We start from the raw sequence: 6,355 nt of genomic DNA, 5'->3' as shown, positions 1-6,355 counted from the left end.
GGACTGAAAAGAGCACCTTGGTATAGAAATTGCTCCTCCACTTGCGCATGCCTGCAGCCTAGCAAAGAGTAAAACCACAGAGGACTAAATTAGAATACACATCCCCTCCTTTTAAATCCAGTGGAAGACATAGGAGCTCCCCGTATTCAAATGTAGCAATACTTGCACACAAAAATTTGTGGGTCACTCAGTGCTAAGTGGCCTTGAATACAAATGGCCACAAACAAAACCATTGTCACAGATGATGCCTGTGGACAGGGCATGTCTGAGAACGTGAGACGGCAGTCCCCAGCATCTAGACATCAACTAATCAAAGCAGCAGCCACTCAGGTCATGGATTGAGATCCAAGATGTGAGTTTTTTATGGAGTTTGAAGATGGTTGGGGCAAAAACCAGCAGAGTTCTTAGCTTCCTTCAAAGGTGCCTCTTTCTTATCTGTGAAGGTTCATCAAGCAGGATGTTGTGCCTGTGGCACACCTTGTGATCTGGTGCCTTTCCCAAGAGCCAAGACAGACCAAGCTCCCCAGGCACAGGCTTCAGAATCATTCGAAATCCTTGATGGTGCATGACTGTCCAAAGTGAGTGTGGGAAAAAAAATGTTTTGAGTTCTGAGATAGTCTTTATAAAATGACACAAATACTTCACTATTCTGATGGAATGCATTCAAATGGGGCCAAACTGGAGATGAAATCCAGGCAGAATTAGTAGCTGGCACTGAAGATTCGACATCGACACAGGATCAGAATAAACTGTCACTCAACCTGGTCTCATCCACAGTGGCTTGTCTGTCCAGACATAATTGCCAATGAGTCCAACATGTCATTGACTCAACATCACATTGACTTCAACATCAGTTGCTGCACACTCACTGTTTGACATTCAACTCACATCAGACACGAAGAATGACCAAATTACAGTTTGGCACTCTCTGGAGAGTGCAACCATTCCCCCCCCCGGTGACAGATACCAGACGGGTACCCCCCGTTCTGGAGGCGAGATACAGGAGGTACCCGCCTTCCTTGCCTAGTTTGGACTAGTGCCAGAGTTAGGCTAAAGCGCCTCCTTTCTTTCTTCTTGCTACAGCCGCAGGGGTTTGTCCTGTACGGCTGTAGAGACTTGCTTGTACCCCTGTATTCAGGGTAGTCACGTGTTGTTGTTTCATTCTTGAGGCCATTATATAAAGTGGCCTCTCTTCAGTTGTAGGGGTTTTCCCCAGTTCCTTTTTCAGTCGGAATACTAGACATACGCTAGTTTTCCTCATCTGTGCGCGCGCCCCTTCTGCTGAGCCTCTGTCACCTGAAGAGTCCCGCTTCAGCTCCAAACCACATGTACATGTGTGATTATGTCATCCAACTTTGAAAATTTTTGAAGTCAGGATCCCCCATGCAGCTGGAGGATACACAGACTTCAACACACCAGAACCACACCCCAGATAACCCAGGATCACCACCAAAGAGATTACCACACTCCCAGTATACCTACCGTCACAGGCGCCTAGGATATTGACAGCAAGTAAAATCTTTCACTGAAGCTTGCTTATCCAGAGTGAAACTCTGTTGATCTTGATTGCTTCTTCATTTCTTCAACTCTTTCAATCATAAAAGATCAAAAGGTTGTCTCTGGTTAAGACCTATAAAACCAGAGCAGAGTAGTAACCCTACACCAGGAAAAAACAATTATCACTTGTCGCCAAGTGACATAGCAAAGTACAAAGGGGCCTTTGTACTTTATTATGTCACTTGCAGACCAGTGATCATTGTTTTTTCCTGGTGCTACTTCTGAATTGCACCAACGTTTCCTTGTTGTGAGTGGAGGCTGTTGCACTCTTTTTGGCCTGGCACAGCTGGCATCCAACTTTTCCAGGTTGAGAATAGCCCAGATCAATTAATAAAGACTTAAAGTCTAGGCCTGATCTTCTCTTTCTCTCTTTCTCTCTCTCTCTCTCCTTGTTTGTATTTCTTTATACCAAGAAATCCAGAAATTCCTCCCTCCTTTTTTCTTGTGTCCTGTAGTCACATAAGAGACTCAGGCTCACAAAAAGCAAGCAAAAACTATGAGGTGCAGCTGCAAGTCAGCTCACTCCCTCAGCGCCGGAGCAGCCTCCACCAACAACTCTCACAGATCATCACCCCATCCACACAAATATCTTATTATAAATCACAACATCAACTTGAAATCTTATCTATTATTTAAGCATACGGCAAACTATCCTCTTGGATAAGTTTCATAGCTACATAGCAAACTAATTAATAGGCAGGACTTCACACTTTCCAAATTGGAATCCCAAAAAAAACATGTTTCTTAGATCAATAGCGTGGCTGAAACAGAGATCAAGTTGTCCAAGACGTGGAATTGCTGCAACCAACCAGCCGTTGACAAATAGGGGTGATGGTGAAACATTGTGCAAAAAAATGAGGGAAGGGGTCTAAGGTCGGCACGGCTGAAACATGGCTTGATGTGACAAGGGGTGAAACAGCTGATACCTTCCAAACGCCAACTATTAGGGACGGGGGTGAAACATCTTGCAAGCGGAGCCGTTGTCAATGAGTGGTGGGTGTAAGAAGCGCCACAGGTGTAAAAGGGGGCCCATTTTGGGCTAGTTTGTTCTCCACGCGCCCCCACCTAGGCACTTTAAAGCCACGGGGGTGTTTCAAAGGCAATGGGGGCTTAAGGTACTGGTTAGCGGGATTTGCGCCAGCCCTACTGAGTTAAAACTCACAGGTTTTTTTTTTTGATAAGGGGAAACCCTTGAACCGAAGTTCCATAAGTTACAGGTTTTGGTTAACTTAGATTAGATTGAATTAATTAGCTCCCACTGCAGTCCCCTCTGCATGGATACATCTCAGTGCCCATGGGTTGGTCCTCCCTGCTACCTCCCCAAGCCCCCTGCTTCTTATATTCCTATTATCTTCTTTGGCCTTGTGCTCTGTTCACTACCTTCATTACTCTGATTCATTTGCATTTGCATTTACTTTATAAATAGAACTGCATCTCATACAACATTTTTCACCTTTGTTTCAATCATTAATGACAGATCAAAAAGCTTGATGGCCCACATAAATCCTGAGCTATCTTTCCCAGTCTATTCTCAGCATTTCCATCAAATTCTTTATGTTGAATGTTGGATTTGTTTTCTTTGAGGAGCAAGCATTATTTTTGTAATTGATTGTACAAATGATGTAGTGTATATGCATGGGCTGAAAAAAGCAGGTGTTGAAGAATTTTAAGCTCCATTGAAACCTGTTTCTATGAATAATCTTGAATTCAAACCAAAGCTACCACCACTGCTTAAAAACACACCTTTCTGTGGCAATCATTATATATCAATTCATATTTCTTGATTCAGATCAAAGTGAATTCTACTTACATCTTGCTTGCAAGTACCTGTGATTGAGTTCACCATACTGGTAAATTTTGGTATATCTCTGCTCGACAGACATAGAAGAATATATATAATTCAGTGATAAGCAAACTCTGTATTTAATTATGCAGAGAATTGTGATAAAATACTAACAGTTTAACAGGAAATCCAGGGATTGAGTTGACTGCAACCTATTTATATAAACAGGTTTCAATTTTGTACAATTCCCAAAAGAATAATTGAAGTTTGACTTGATTTTTTTACTATTGGAGTTTTCCTTTTTGGCAAATATCAACTTACAGAACATGTTTTATATACACCCACAAGCAATGCCGGATATTGGATTTTTTTTATCCCCGAGCTTGATTTTTCTTGTGGAGCTGGCTTCAAGTTACTGGTGGCCCTGATCAGTGAAAAAGTTGAAATCAGATGCAAACCAACAGTAGATCTATTCATGCTCAATTCCAAAGCAATCAACAAACCTGATGCAATCTTCTGGTTTAGCAAAACCTGTCTTTGTAAAAAAACATCCCTTTCTTGCAGGTTGGTGCTCCAAGTTTTATTTCACTGCCAAATGGAACACTGTCAGGTAAAACTGAAAAGACTTCAATATTAAAGTTTGGCTTTGAATTGTATCCGCGCTAAAAGCATTCAATCTTCAATCTGGTCAGGTACTTGGGTAAGAAAATAATTTTCATCAATTAGTGCAAGTACATACATGCCATTTCTCTGGAGGACATGAGTCAAACATTTCCTTGAAGGCTGCCTCTACATCTAGCTGCATGGCAGCACTGGTAAGTGAGGAAATGCAAAGCTCCATAAATTTGTGTTTGCTGACTGCTGGGGGTGTGACTTACTCACCCTGCACCAGTGGAACTCACAGCAATCTGGTGGAAAAGCAAAATTGACCTTAGTATAGCTGTTGATTCAATCATGCATACACATATATGAGTGTTTGAAACCTATTGACTCACACGGCAGTTTCCAGAATTGGCAGTAATTTTTGTCTCGCCAGCCAAGATTCCACCCCCAATAGTTACATAGTGAATGTTCTTCATCGCTCTATTTCAGATAGTTATACAAAAATTATGAAAGGTATGTAAGCTAAAAGACTCAGGCTTGAATATGTTGGGGATTTCTTCAAATGAAGTCACAGGAAGAAGAAATCTGAAAGAGATTCAGCGTACGTTTCGCAATCACTCCTAGTCACCACATACCGATCATTTGGCGCTCCACTGCCCCCGCATTCGACCCCAGAGGCCTGAGATTGGGTACGGTAATTAAAGATGTGGACGAGGAAGCCAATCATAATGGGTAAGAATTTAGAAGCAATCATTTTTGCTGGTTCCTGAGATGTATTCGCAATATTGGAAATGGTGATATCTAATCTGGAGGGTAAGGCAAAACGCGCTTAAATAACCCTCAATGTGCCAAAGGGTTTGAAACTCGGACGCTGGTGCTCACAGCAGGTGGTCGCCATGATTGTCGACCGAAGGCCTAGCAGTAGCAGGGGAAAATTAATGAACTCAAGTAACCAAATGGCTTCGAAACTGGCGTGGGATCGAAGGCGACTTTCAAGGTGTTCAAGAGGGGTCGTTGGTACCAACACCCTTGGCTCCGAACCTTCCGATCTCACAACAACCCACGGCAGCATCTCCTAGCTTCCATTCACGAAATGACTGCCGAGTCCGGTGCTGTCCGGGGTATGTATGTAATCTGATGGCACTGCGACGGTTCACTGTTACATCTTTCATATTCGGAGAGAGGTAAAGCGAGGCGAACTCCAAGTGGTGTTCCAAAAACCTCAGTAACTGGCAGCCAGGGTTCAAGATGAAGCTCATTGATTTCTTGATGTCGGCTGTCGAGTAGCCCAAATTTAACCTCATTGCGACTAAGTATATTCCAGCACTGAGCAGCGCCGAAAGTATTGGCGTTGCACGAACTTTGGGATAGGCTGGTCAAGTTCACGAGCATCGAGCATCGACTCGAGCTGAGTGTCCCCCAAGCTGGGCCCATTCATCGAAGAACAAGGACCACATAACCAAACCCAAAGTTGTCATGAATGTTGTGCCCTCAGGCCTGAGCAAATTTTGAGGCCAGATTGGTTCCAAAGTAGTCGATCAGAGTCAGACTGCATTAATGGTGTCAAGGGGAAGAAATGTGGATGTTGTTGGAATTACTCATGCCAAGGTGTTATCCGCCAAATGGAACAACAAGGGAGCAAAGAAGGCAACCAAGTATGGAGGCACTGGACCGGCAAAAACGGCACCAAGTCCGAAGAACGGGTCATCAGAGAGCAGCTTGAGGCGAAAACAACGAGCATGAAGCCGGGTCACAAAAGTGATATCGGTTGTTAATCACTTAAATCATCGTGGTTCAAGATAGACAGAAAGCCGGCCATAAAGCGCGAGAAAGAGAACCAGTGATAGTCTATCATGATTGGTTGAAAATGTTTATGATCATTTCTTCAGGATCTGGATTCGGCAATAAGCAGAGTTTTTCACTGAAAGAAATGTCAATTGTGGCTTTCATCCAACGCGGAAGTCAACGAGGATAAGCGCTGGACGAGTGGACGGGGAGAATCGAGCGATGGCGGTGTCTTACATTCAGGATCGTCTTTCCAAGCATCGACTTCTCTCGCCGAATTGTACAACATGGGTTTTGGATGGGGTTTGTCAAACAACCATGAGAACAAGCGATTGGCTGGGTGGTCGTCGGCTGAGAGACTCCGGCCAAAGCCGGGCTCCCGACTCGAGTGTAGCTTGCCTCAACATCGATGGCCATTGAAAAGATGGAAGTTCAGATGGCCTGCTTGTGCTGCCTGGGTGTCCGTGGCCATGATGAGGATCTACTCGCCCGAGGATTGCGATGGAGGATATCCTTCAGATAAATAGGAGCCGACAGTCGGCATCCCCAGGCCTCTTATCCTTCCCCCCGGCCCTAATCTCCGCTTCTTCTTGTTCAGTGACCTTTGCAGCATCCCGGGATCAGCAG

This window comes from Puccinia triticina, chromosome 10A (genome assembly GCF_026914185.1).
Source record: "Puccinia triticina chromosome 10A, complete sequence".
Taxonomy (NCBI): domain Eukaryota; kingdom Fungi; phylum Basidiomycota; class Pucciniomycetes; order Pucciniales; family Pucciniaceae; genus Puccinia; species Puccinia triticina.
The sequence above is the reverse complement of the archived record's forward strand: the minus strand, read 5'-3'. Positions refer to the sequence as shown.